Below are 13,947 nucleotides of genomic sequence, written 5' to 3' on the forward strand. Positions count from 1 at the left end.
TGCTTGTTACGCAGCATAGCCTAGCAAAATCTGACCAATATGGAAACTGGCACCTAGAAATAATGGCCCCAACAAATATGTAGCTCTGGCTCTCAGAGCAAATATCAGGTGACAAGAAAAGAGTTACTGAAGGTATCGAGGGTGACCTTGTCATACGGCAGGGAACATGTGAGAATTCCTGTGTACAGGTAACTCACAAAGCCCATACCATACGGCACTTAGGGCTTTAGCTGAAGAGCTGGGGAAAAAGAAATGTTTGGCATATCTTGTTTGCTATTTGCTGCATGTTACAGACTGAATCATGTCCCCCCACCAGTTCATACATTGAAGCCCCAACGGCAGTGTGACTGTCAGAATGTGACTATATTTGTCGTCTCTTATTTTTAAAGATTTTATTTATTTATTCATGAGAGACACAGAGAGAGAGGCAGAGACATAGGCAGAGAGAGAAGCAAACTCCCTGCAGGGAACCCAACGCGGGACTCGATCCCAGGACCCCGGGATCACGACCTAACCTAAGGGAGACATTCAACCACTGAGACACCCATGTGCCCCAAAATGTGACTATATTTGGAGAGAGTCTCTAAAGAGGTAATTAAAGCAAAATGGAATCACCAGGGTGAGCCCTAATCAACATGACTGGTATCCTCAGAACGAGGGGAAGTTTGCGCACTCACATGTACAGGGAAAGGTGATGTGAAGGCACAGGGAGAATGTGGCCATCCCCCAGCCAGAGAGAGGCCTGGAACAGAGCCTTCCTTCGTGGCCGTCAGAGGGAAGCCACCTGCTGACACCTTCAGTGGAGACCCCTAGCCTCTGGGACTGCGAACAATACATTTCTGTCTACTTTGTTACAGCAGCCCTAGCAAACTCATGCACTGCTTTTTCCCAAGACACCACAGAAAAGAGATGCACTCGGAAGGGAATTAGCCTATTTGCAAGCAGGGATGAAAGGGAAAGAGAGAGCCCAGAAATTCTGGATTTTCAGCGTTGAAAAATACAGCTATTTCTCATCTCTGTCCAGTGACAGAGAAAGGAAGCCAGAGATCCAGGAGCCCAGGGCCCAGTGGCCTGGAGCCCATGGGAAGTTGAGCGATGCCATTGCAAGAAGGCCACCCATCTTACGGGAGCAAGCTTGGACACAAACATCTCGTCCCCGAGTGAAAAAAGGTGATACTGTCTGGGACACACACATAGACACACACACACACACACACACACACACACACACCAGCAGTTTGTCCTCCAGAAACCTAGAGAACCCAGGGCCATTTTTGGAAAAGCCTGCTTGCTCTTTGCAAGATGAGTGGGCAAAACAGACCCAGTCCCCGCCCCTCTGGCAGTTGGTTGATTCTTCAAATTCGAGTTACAGATGACATTTTAGTAAACCTTCTGACATATTGGTATGTGGAATGCACAGTACGATCTTGGAGCAGATACGAGTTTTAAATTTAACTATCTGCATCCCCAGAAAAGTATTGTTTGAGGAGTCCAAGTGTGAATTTTAAACTTTCTGTAGAGACTTTTCAAAATGGGTAATCCACAACTTGTCAATAAAGAATCTTCTAGGCCGAGGACAAAATAATGCAACTAAGAAGCGCTTTGTGTGATGGAGTCCAGCTGAGATTCGGTCTCACGGTAAAGACGACATCCAGATGTGGCCATTACCTGCTTTGCCCAAACCTCTGGTGATGAAGTCTAGAGAAGCAGGCCTAGAAAATTTGGCTGCGTCTTTAGCATACGTTGCTGAGTGGGGACAAAGAGATAAAACATTAGCTAAGTTTCGAAGAGGATCACACTGGCAAAAGAGCTGCCAGCCTGCACTAAAAGAGGCTGTGACCGTTCACGACTTACAACCACATGTGGGCCCCGGAGAGAAGAGAGCAGATGGAGAGATCTGCTCAGCCCTCCATGAGGGCCCTTGGGTCCTCATTCCATGTGGCCAAGGACGAGATGGAAAAGGAAGTCCACCCATAGGGCCCCACACACACAAGGGCCTCGGAGAGCAGAGGACAGAAAGAGTTCCAAGGGAGCACCGTGGGGCCCATTGGAGAGTGTCTGTGTCACCCTGGAGGCGGTGGCCCTGGCAGTCTCCACCTGGTGGACTCAGGATTGCGGCGCACGATGCCAAGGACTTGCCTCCTCTTCCTACCCCTTCTAGAAGACAGTGTTTGTGGGTATGCTGTCCCCATTCCAGCATTGAGTAGTGGGCGTGTGGATATGTGTGCCAGGGCCGCCATAGCAAAATACCAGACTGAGCGGCTTATCAGGAATTCATTCTCTCACGGTTCTGGAGGCTGGAAGTCCAAGGTGTCAGCAGGGTTGGTTTCCTCTGAGACCTCTCTCTCTCTTTGGCTTGTAGGCGGCCACCTTCTTGCTGTGTCCTCACGAGGTCTCTCCTGTGTGTGTCCACACCTGGGTCTAGTGTCTTTCCATGTGCTTGTCTTCTTATGAGGACACTGGTCTTCCTGGATGAGGGCCCCCACCTTGATGACCTCATTTGAACCTAATTACCTCTCCCAAGACCTTAGCTCCAAATGTGGTTACTTTCTGAGGCACTGGGAGTTAGGACTTCAACATATGAATTTTGGGGAGACACAATTCAGTTTATAACTGTGTGGGAGACCCTCAAGTTTTCCCCCTACTTATAGATCTCTTTAGCAAGAGAGCCATGGGCTGGGGTCATCCCCTAGGGCTGCATTTAGCAGGTGGCTGGGCTGGAGGGTTAAGGAAGGCTTCCTTTATGCTTCTGGTACCCCTCATGCTGCCCACTGGTCTCCCTTGTCCATATGGCTCCTGGGCTTGCTCTCAGCATAGTGGGTTTTCACATGGTGGCTGGCTTCCAAGAGGGAGCACATCGAGAAGCTCAAATGTTAGAAGCTACACAGCATCATGTTGGCTCTGTTATGTTCCTCGAAGCCAGTCCTGGGACCAGCCAGGAATCTCTCAAGAGGAGGAGAGAAGACACTATGTCTTCGTGGGAGAAATGAGGCAATCGGTGGCCGTCTGTAATCACCCACATCTGTGCAAGAGAGAGGAATATTTGTGGCCACAATGGTAGGTAGGTCATTGTTCCCAATTATTTGCTGTCTTTCCAATGAGAGGATTATCCATGCCTGCCCCATTGCCATGTGAGTGCAGGCCTCGCGAGGGGTTGCATTCCTCTACCCCCCATGTCAGGCTCAGCCTCATGACTTGCTTTAGCTAGTGAATCAGGAGAAGTGACACCAGGCTGTTCAGAGAAGCTTTCAGAGGCATCACGTGGCTTAGCCAGGCTGCTCAGGCCTCCCTCTGCAGAGAAGAGACCGTTAGGGGAGCTCCCCTGTTCCATACAATACACGTCTAATTGGCAAGCCTTCTACTTATCTGGAGACCTTTATATGTTTACATCTCTCCACTTTCCAATATTCAAAGTTTTTAAATTCATTCATTTTTCTAGAAGTAATACCTGGCAAGTTTGGCATCTCAAGCTACCACCTATTCTTCCCTAGTCCACAAAAAGTCCCTGAGGGTGGATATCCAGGAGGTCCCCACAATGGTCACATTTGAGCACACAGCCAGGGAGCACCCTGTATAGTCATGCTCTCTACAGGCATGTGGGGATCATCTGCCCGGGCCCCGCCTGGCCTGAGTTCTGACCTCAGGAACCCCTCCGGGCCCTCACTCAGGAACACTGTGGCTCAGAGTGGTTAAGTGATGCCCCCAAAGTCACTCAGCTAGTAAGGAGCAGAGCTGGGATTTGAGCCTGTCTCTCCAGTGTTCTGAGTTCTTAGCCACTGGGCACTCCGGCCTCACTCTGTAAGTGGTCTATAGATACCTGGTAAGTGGATGAACACAGGACGCCGTGGTTCTTTTGGAGACCTGGAAGGCAGGTCACAGGGGTGTCTCAATCTCAAGGATTGACTAAAACTCATAGAAACTGGGGGGTAGGGTAGGATGCATTAATCAGGGTCCACTCCCCTTTCTAGCCCTTCTCCTCCCGCTCCCAGAAATTGGGTATCTTCAACGCAGAATACAGAAAATATGCAAAACACCAGTGGCATTGACATTAATGAGAGTTTGCAATGCTCAGCCACTGTCCTGGGAACCTTCCACCAATTAGTTCACTTACCCTTCCCAGGGATCTGATGAGGTTAAGGACCATGATTATTCCTATTTTACTACTGAAGAAACTGAGTCACAGAGTAGGCTAACTCTGTGCTTTTCGAGCTATCTGAGGTGGAGGAACTTGTAGAGACAATTTTCCAATCTGCCTGGAACGATATTATTGTAATGAACACAATCACAACTGGATGTGAACAGTGTCCGGTTGGAATGAATGTTTCTAAATTATGCTCAGTTCTGGTGCTTTTCTTATGATGTCAACACATAGTACGTGGGCCAACACCAGTCTGTGGACCACACTTTGGGTAGCATGGGCTAAGGGACTTGCCAAAGGCCACACAGCTGGTGAGGGATGGGGCCAGGATTTGGACTCAAGTCTGGGCCTTGACCACTTACCTGGCAGAGGGGCTGAGAAGGGTTTGGCCATGGAGTCTAACTCACAATGAGTATCTGAGTATCTTAGGTGCTATACCTCTCCTGACACCCTCTAAGAATCTGAAACACCACTAAATTGATAACTACATTGGGTTCAATGGGTACTTTTGGAATTAATAAATAATGAATAAAAAGGTAAACAATCAGACACAAAATTGTTCCTACGTGTCAATCATGTGTGGGACTCCAGACCAAGATGTTGGATATGGAGACGCTGGAGGGGATCCAACTCCTCCAAATGTCAAAAAAGCCGGGTCATCTCCAGGTGATGGGATTAAAAGTGTTTTTATTTTCTTCATTGAGCTCATCTGCATTTTCAGCAATCTCGCTTTTTTAAAAGATTTTATTTATTTATTTGACAGAAAGCGAGCACAAGAGAGCAAAACAGGGAGAGGGAGAAGCGGGGCTCGATCTCAGGGCCCTGGGATCATGAATGCTTAGTCAACTAACCCACCCGGGGGCCCCTCTGGCAATATCCACAAAAAGCATGCTTTACTTTTGTAGCAAGAGAAAGGTTATTTGGGAGGAAATAAATAGTTTGGACTCGAAGTTCGCTTACAGTTCAGTTGGAGAAAAGATGGTCGGTTCATGGATGGTAAGGATCCTGGCAAAGGAGCTCAATACATGTTTGAGTTCAAGCTCAGTCACATACTAGTTGGAAGAAGACCCTTTCTAGGAAGGGTTCTTTTCTTTACCTATTTCTTGGTCTCTTGCCTCCCTTAGTGCCACTGTCCTTACCCTGTGGGCTGGCTGTGCCGGGCCAGGCTGCCTGGACCGAGTCCCTCCATGGGGCACTGGGGGTGTGACAGTCACAGCTGGCCCTCAGGTGTGTGGATGGCCAAGCTGCTCTCTACCTGCACGGTTGAGGACTCCCTACAGCAATCCACATACCTGGTCTGTTCAGTTTCTGGGGGAGCCAGGGATGGGACTAGGCAGGTCGTGCAACCCAGAGATCCTGGGAGACCAAAAGCAGGAGCTGCAGGCAGCACGGCCTGTCTCCTCCCTCTCTCTCCCTTCCTGTCACCTAGCTGGTCCCTGGGGCAGAGTGCGGGGTCCCAGGGCCACAGCTCCAGCTTTCCCTCCTCATTCCCCTCCCCGCTCCGGTGTGTCCCCTTTCCTGCTGCCTTAGCTCCCCGCTCAAGGTCAGGGAACAAACAGATAAACCCTTTCCCTAGAGCCAGCCTCGGAGAGGACGCCTCCAGCTAGAATCCAATTCTGAGTCAGGGCCAGGGCTCTCTCTTTCCTGTGAATGTGAAGACAGGAAGGAAATTTTTTTTGTAGCCATAAAAATCAGTAAAAAATGTTTTGTAGGCAGAGAAGAGGCCAAGCAGTTGGCTTTGGTTTCAGGCACGAATTGCAAATGGAAATGGTCAGATATGGGGAGAAAGAGTCTGGAGGTAAACCCTAATATTATTGTAGATTGAGCAATATGTTCTTTTACCTGAGGGCCAACTGGGTGCCTGACGTGACATTGAGAATATGGAACTGACTGCTCCCAGGCTCATGGGGACAGAATGTGAGGCCTAAGAGGAGTCAAGTGTAGGGGCGGGCAGGGAGTTGAAGACTCAGGATGTTTCTAGGCTTTTTGGCTGAGACAGTCCAGCAGCCAGGGCCAGGGTGGCTTTGAAGACCCAGTATAGACAGCAGTGAACTTGATGGCTTTCATATCTTTTGAGGGATGAACCTGGAGACCAGAGAAGACAGCATCAGCCACCTTGGGAAGGGTCATAGAGGCAATGACAGGGACCTAGGGCTTTATCCAGAAGCCCATGGGAAGCCATGAAAGGTTTAAGTAGGAGACTAGAGTGGTCAAGTTTAAATTTTAGAGCCTCTCTCAGAGTGCCTCTTGTACATGTCCTGGATGGAGAGCAGTGGGAGGACAGAGGAGGTTGGTGGCCTAGCAGGTAGAAGAGTGACAGATTCACGGTTGTCAGATGGAACTGACAGATCTGGGTGACCGACCCGACAAGGCGAGGTCACCTGGGAAAGAGGAAAGAGATGCAGACGGCACAGGGGCTTTAGGACAGGGTGCCTGGGGGTGTGGAAGGGCTCTCCAAGAGGAGGGAGGAGAGAGGTTGGAGAAAGAAAAAAATTTTTTTATCTCTTGATATTTATTTATCTATCTATCTATCTATCTATCTATCTATCTATCTATCTATCATCTATCTATTTATTTATGGATAACTTTGGCTCAGTGCTGCAGAACAGGATGTCAAGAAGGATAAGGCACAACTCCGACCCGGAGAAGCTAGAATTCTAGAATTCCCACACACTAAGTAAAAGCCTGTGAGGGGAGGTCTGTAGGGATATCTGGCTGTGAGCATCCCTGGGATTCGGAGGCGGGACAGGTGGGTGGGAGCGCTGCAGGACCCGGAGGGGGCCCATCTGGAGGCATCAGGGCAGTAGACAGCCATGGGACTGAATATTTCACTTCCCCTCCCACAATCCCGTGGGCCTGACTCTGTGCCAGACAAGTTGTCCCAGCTTCAGGCCCCGGCCTGCCACCCACTCAGCCCCAGAGTCAGCCTCTCTCAGCTCTCTGGTCGGCTACAGAGTGTCTCTGTCTCTCGCCTCCCATCTCTTTGGGGAAGACTCTCCCTTCCACATTCTACCTGGATTCCTGCTGCTTATTCTTCATGTCTCAGCAGAGAGGGCTCTCCCTCCTGGCAGCCTTTCCTGACCCCCTAACACTGAGCTGGGTGCACCTCTCCTGTGCACAGCATGGCCTGACCCAAACGCATGGAGAATGGATGGACATTTGGAGGGATGGATGAATGGATGTTGGTATCAGGAGGGGACACGGTTGAACGGAGGGAGATGGATGGGCTGAGTGGACGAGTCAGCGGATGGACGGATGAAGAGGATGATTGATTCATTGGATGGATGGATGGTTGGACAGGTGGAAGAGCAGTGGGTGAATCCATTAGGTGGAAGGTAGGTAGATTAGCTAGATGAGTGGGTTGGAGTGGGTGGATCGTGGTAGATGGGTGGGCAGAAGGAGACTGGATATAAAGGAAGACAAAGGAGATGAGGTTGGCTCAGGCTTGTCAAAGTCTGTGGAAGGGCAATGGTGTCCAAGGCAGAGGTGGGAGGTGGCCTGGGGATGTTCTCTCCTAACTCCTCCCTCTGACCCTCAGCTTCCTTGCTGTACTCTCTTCTCTGCACTGGGAGGGACCCAGCATTGGGTACAGCGAGAGATGGAATTAGCACCAGCAACTTCTTTCCATCTTACCTCTTTTCCATAACTCATCACTCTGTTTATGTTTTTAGCCAGTTGGTCTGCTTATTGACAGTGAGCTGGAGTTTGAGGCTGAGCTAAGAAGGCTAAGAAGCTTGAGTGTCTCCTGATCCACTGTCCTCCTGCGTCCTTGCTTTCTGTGTCCTGGAGTTCTTCCAGCAGAGAGCCGGATACCCAGCCTGGCCACGCAGGGCCAGGCTGGAGGCACAGACTCAGCCGGTACCAGCTGCCCAAGCCCTGTCGCCCTCAGCTCCAACCAACCTGGGTCCCTGCTGCCTGGTGACCACCACCCCGCCCCCGCCCAGAAGCTCCGATTTTCAGCTTGGGTTTGATCGCCTGCCAGGATCTCCCAAATGTCAGCTGCAGCGTTAGCATCTTTAAGAGAGCGCCCGAGGCGATCTTTAAGCAGGGAGGCTGGGGCCCCATGCTGATGAGAGGAGCCTGCTCCGAGTTGACAGCTCTGCCTGATGCCTCCCCAGCCTCTGCTCTGGGAGCCTGTGGTCCCCACTCTTTGGGCTTGGATGGCACCTGGGTTTATTTTTAGGCCTGGGTGACTCAGGGCTTTGAGGTTGAGGTCAGTCCCCTGAGCATCCCCTTAACTGGGAGTCCCCCCTGCCGGCCCCAGAGCAGGGAGGGTCCTGTCCTGTCACTGCTCAACCCTCCAACACCTCCTGGCCTGATCCCTGATCCGGAGGAGGAATGGGTAAGTATTTGTTAATTGAATGAATGCATGAGCCTCCTAAGCTGCCTGAAAGACATGAGTGGTGACAGAGTGCTTTCTCCCCTACCCTCACCTTGAGGAGGAGATGCTCAAGGTGAGGGAGAATGGGCAAAGGCTCCAGACTTCGGAGTCAGACCAACAGGCCTAGGCTGGTGTATCAGATCTAGCGTGTGGATGCTGTGCACCTTTGGGAAAGCTGCTGGTCCTCTCTGAGCCTTAGCTTTCTCATTAGTGAAATGTGCAAAAGGATCCTGCCAGCCCTGTAGCATCGTGGGTAGGATCCACTGAGATAATGAGGTGGGAACACTGGCTACAGTGCCTGACACTTAGTAGGTACTCAAAGAACTTCCCCCGGGCCCCCAGGACTTTGCATGTGCTCTCCTTTCTGCCTCCACGTCCTTCTCCACACCCTCGGCCCTGTCCTTCCAGATCATGAGTACGTCCCCCCTCGGGGACTCCGTCCTCACCTGCGCAGCCCACAGCTGACATTCCTCGAGTCCCCCAGGACTAAGTTCAAGCCTCAACCAGAACCCATGTGAAGTGACTGATTTCTGTTCAGAGCCAAGTATCAGCCAATTTCTTGAGGGCAGAAGCTATCTGTATTGATTTCTAGATCCCTGGAGTCTTATATGGGCCCTAGTACACAGTTGGTGCAGAATGAACTAATGGATGGATGAATGAATGACTATCTAGCTGGTCTGAGCAGAATCAACCGAACTTTCTGGCAGGTTTTAGTAATAAGAGAGAGTATGCCTCAAAGACTGAGCCCTACTAACCCCTTCAAAAAAACTCTCCCTCATGTTGGTGAAGGGCTATTGCCTTTCTAAAGCTTCCGCTTGTTCCTCCAATTGTCAGAGGACCGGACAATTATTCTCAGTTCGCAATTGCTCAATTGTCACACAGCATGTTAGAGGCAGGAGCAGAAGCTGCCCCATCCCTGGTCCAAACAATCCTTTTGGTCCTTGGCTCCTGGGCTGATGGCTCTTGGTCCATTTTATGACAACCTCTGGAATTGATATGCTGAAAGGGGGGTTTGGGGAGTTGGTGCACCTCCGCAGAGAGGAAGGATCAGCGCCCAGCTCACCTGAACATATGTTTCCTAACTAAAGGCTGTAGAAACAAGACTCAGAATGGTTATAGAATAAAAATAAAATGAGATAAATGGATGGTGGGTTAGATGGATGGATACTTGGGTGGGTGAAAAGTCATTGGATGGGTGATGGCTAGATAACTGAATGAGTAGATGGATAGTGGATGGATGTGTGGATGGATGGAGGGAGCGAGGGAGGGATGAATAAATGGATGGATGGATGGATGGGTGGATGGATGGATGGATGGATGGATGGATAAGTAAGTGGATGGATGAGTAGTGGGTGAGTGGTAGGTGGATTTAAGATGGGAAGATGGATAAGTGAACAGGTTCTATGAATGGATGGGTAAGTAGATAGGTAGGTGAGTGGGTGGATGGACATGTGACTGCATGGGTGGGCAGATGAGAGAATGGATAGATGAGTGGATAGGTGGGTGAGTGGATGGATGGGTGGACGGAGGCTGGGTAGATGGATCAGTAGGTGAGTAGGTAGATAGGGGTATATAGATGGGAGGAGAGATCAATGAGTGAGTGGATGGGTAGCACTGACACACAGCAAAAAAGCACACTGGTTGGGGGTCAAAGAATCTTGCCTTTGCCCTGATTCTTTTTTTTTTTTTTTTAAGATTTTATTTATTTATTCATGGGAGACACACACAGAGAGAGAAGCAGAGACACAGGCAGAGGGAGAAGCAGGCTCCATGCAGGGAGCCAGAAGTGGGACTCGATCCCACTCGGGGCTGCCCCCTTTGCCCTGATTCTGTCCCTAAAGCCCAATGGGACTTGTAGTAAGTCATCCTGCCTTTTGGACTTCAGCTTTTTTATCTGTCAAAAAGAGAAATGGTGGGGCAGCCCGGGTGGCTCAGTGGTTTAACGCCGCCTTCAGCCCAGGGCCTGATCCCGGAGACCCGGGATTAGGTCCCATGTCAGGCTCCCTGCATGGAGCTTGCTTCTCCCTCTGCCTGTGTCTCTGCCTCTGTGTGTGTGTGTGTGTGTGTGTGTGTGTGTCTCATGAATAAATAAATAAAATCTTAAAAAAAAAAAAAAAAAAGGGAAATGGTCCCTGCCCCTCAATGCTCCAAGATCAGAAAAGATTCCTGGGCTGTGAGTACTCCTGGCACCATGGCCTCCCAACCCTACTGACCAGTCTCACCCAGCCACGTGCCTATCCTGTGATGAGCCTGCTCCTTCCTGCACCACAGGGACCTTCCATGCAGCTCCCATCAATATTTTCTGATGGTGCCCAGGGAACTCTGTTCATAGCCAAGTCCAACACAGGGAACAGTCCCTCGAGTTTGGTCGAGGCTGGCTGATCTGGTCTGGAGTTAAGAGGCCATCTCTGAGGTCCCAGAAGTGGATTCTCATCCCAGCTCTGGCACTCAGTGCTGTGGGGTCTGAGGCAAGTCCCTGCACCTGCCTGAGCCTCACTTTCCCCATCTGAAAACAGAGAGATGGGTTGCACCCATCTCCCAGGGTGATCTCTGTGACAAGACAGAGATCTTGGGTGCTCAGCCAGGCGTGGGGCCCCAGGTGGGCTCCGGGAGACAATGCTAGTATTCCTGCCCTGGGGCCAAATGGCCACCCGTGGGGCTTGTCCCTTATTTCACAAAGCTCTGGGGCATGCAGGTTTCTGGAATGAGGAAGTTCTAGGGAGCCAAGAACCCCAGGGAACAGGCAGGCTCACAGCCTGAGCTTTACATGCACCTCATTCCCCACACCCCAGGGCACGGGGCTTCCCCTCAGCAGCCAGGTGACCCTGGGTGAGAAGTCTGGCCTCTCTGAGTCTTGCTTTCCTCACCTGTAAAAGATGAGCCTCGCTTTGCCATTCCTTCACCAAAGTAGGTGATTTGCCTGCCAGCCCGCTGGGTGGGGCCGACACCCTTCCCTGATGGAGAAGCAAACACTGAGGTCTGGAGAAGTTCTGGAATTAACTTCAGTGCTGAGTTAGGATAGAAACATGGACCCCTCCCAAGCTTTGCTCCTCATGTGCCCTGAGTACTCCAGCTGAAGCCTGGAGCCGAGGGCTGGACTCTGGGGCCTTCAGCACCCCACAGCCCATGAGCCCTCCTGCTACTCCCCTGCCAGCTCCTGGCAGTCCCTGGTCAGTGGCCGCATCCTCGCTGCATGCTGGGTGGTCACGGGGTTCTCCTCGTGGGTGGTAGGGACTTAAGAGATTGCCACTGTTGCCCTGCCTTGCCACACACCTTGTAAGACCCAAGGGGCACCCACAGAGTCCACAGGAGTTTGGGCAGCCCAAGTGACAGGGCTGTTGGGTCAGGTGAGCAACCAGAGCTGGGGACAGGTGCCCAGGTGGGAGAAGTAGGAGCCGAAGGCCCTGAGGAAGCAGCAATGCCAGGTCCCAGCCCCCCTCCAGCCCTAGGTTCCCCCCTCTCCTTCCCCAACTGCTGCAGATTCTGGTTAAAATGGCACCTCCAACCATCTGTCGTCCCTCCCCCATCCCGTGGGCGCGGCTGTGACTCCAGGACTGGCTCGCCTCATAAACAGGCGGCTGGCGGGTCCCCAGGGCCAGGCGGGTGATGGGCCTGGTGGTGGCCCAGGGCTGCGGAGCCACGGAGGAGCGAGGGTGGGCTGGCAGGATAGCAGGGCCCACGAAGTTTCCGTGCCCTCTCAGGGTGGTGCCCCTGAACCCCAGGGGCTCCCCTCTGCACCCATGCCTCTCCGGGTTCCTTCAGCTCACAGCCTGTCTGGGTCTCCCATCCTACCTGCCTTGCTTTCTCTATGTTTAGCGAATCTCAAATCAATATGTGGGTGTAGGGGCACCTGGGTGGCTCAGTGGTTGAGCCTCTGCCTTTGGCTCAGATGGTGATCCTGGGGTCCTGGGAGGTGCTGGGAGGGTCCTGGGATGAGTCCTGCATCGGGCTCTCTGCAGGGAGCCTGGTTCTCCCTCTGCCTCTCTCTCTGTCTCTCATGAATGAATAAATAAAATCTTAAAAAAAAAAAAAATCTGGGTGTAGAGGCTGCCTGGATCCTCCTTAACCAGTGCTGTCTCCTTGGGCAGTAAGCATCCCTCCCACCCCAGGATCTCTACTTTACAACCAAGGAAACTGAGGCCAGAGACCTGGGTAGTGGGGGCCGTGGGAGTGGTGGAGGACTCACCCCCACCTCTTCTGGCTGCAGCTCGCCTCCCAGGGGTAAGCAGTTAGGCAGAAAGAGGTGTCATAGGGTTCAAGCACCCGGACCTGAAACTGCCAACCGGCTCCCTGGCCTCAGTGTTCCCATCTGGGGAATGGGGGAGTCCACGCTGCTGCTGCCGCCGGGAGAGGGCACCTTTTGAGCCAGAGAGCACACAGGGGCTGCTCATGCTCTCACAACCCCCCAGGACTTGGGAGAGGCAGCCCTGGAGAGCTGGGGGGCGGCGGGTGAGGGAGTGTGGGGGGCCTCCCCACCCCCACCGCAGCGCTGCAGGGCCAGCTGCCCCTCCTCTCTCCAGCTTCCGACCGCCAGCTCCATCCCCGAAAGCCCCCAGACCCCAGATGCAGTGTTTTTACTGCTCTGACCGCGCTCAGCCTCCCTCCTCCTCCTCCCCTCCTCCTCCGTCGCTCCCCCCTCTCGCCTCCATCCTCCCCCCTCCTCCTCTTCATCTCTCTCCCTCTGTTCTCCTCTCTGCCTCCCGTCCCTCCTCCTCTCCCTCGTCCCTCCTCCCCCCTCCCGAGCGCTGCCTCCCTCCCTCCCTCCGCCCTCCCTCCCTCCCTCCCTCCCTCCCTCTCTCCGGGGGAAGAAAGGTCACCGTGCGGCTGATTACTCAGAGCTCAGTTGCTGTGGCAACCGGCGGGGGAAGTGGGCCAGGCTGGCTTTGAGGACGCGTGAGGTCGGCCGCGGGCGGCTGGAGCCGGCGCGGGCCTCTGTGCTCCAGCGAGAGGGAGGCCGCCGGCAGCCCGGCTCCTCGGCCGCTGCGGGCCCGGCTCCGGGGGTTCATTTTTAATGAAGAAGCCCTGCTCCCCTCGCGCACCCCTCCCGCCTCCTTCCTCCTCCCCGGGGTCTGCAGGGGGAGTGGCCCCTCCTGGCTGTGACCGCCTCTCTCCCCGGTTCTGGGTCTCTGTCTCTGTGTCTCCCCCTCTGCCAAGGTTCCGATGGCTTCTTTCTTTCTCCTCTCTCGGAGCTCAAAGGGACTGTCTTTTACCAGCACACACACACACACACACACCCCTCTCCCCTGCAGCCTTGGTAAGGAGCCCAATAAAATCCTCAGCACCCCCCCCCCAATGCCCCAGAAGCCTTTGTCACTGGCCTGGGAGACCCCCCTCCTTCCTCTGCAAGCCAGAAGCCACAGGGGTCCACAGAGGGTGCAGCCCTGCAGCTCTCCCCCCACACACTGGCCTTTCCCCTGAGCCCACTATG

At 52.9% G+C, this 13,947-nt stretch overlaps 1 long non-coding RNA gene across 16 annotated transcripts in view; it reads right to left on the reverse strand.

Moving 5' to 3' along the window:
* Positions 1-377: 377 nt before the first annotated feature.
* The window catches only part of LOC140605853 (uncharacterized), a 91,540-nt gene continuing 77,970 nt past the window's right edge, over positions 378-13,947 (reverse strand). For 14 of the 16 annotated variants that reach the window (XR_012008397.1, XR_012008394.1, XR_012008392.1 and 11 more), the window contains one exon: positions 378-3,022. This is a non-coding gene — a long non-coding RNA (uncharacterized lncRNA). Of the gene's footprint in view, positions 3,023-3,817; positions 6,224-11,386; positions 11,474-13,947 lie in introns of all 16 variants that reach the window. The other 2 variants (XR_012008395.1, XR_012008398.1) reach the window with 2 other exon arrangements.

Source organism: Canis lupus, chromosome 16 (genome assembly GCF_048164855.1).
Source record: "Canis lupus baileyi chromosome 16, mCanLup2.hap1, whole genome shotgun sequence".
Taxonomy (NCBI): Eukaryota; Metazoa; Chordata; class Mammalia; order Carnivora; family Canidae; genus Canis; species Canis lupus.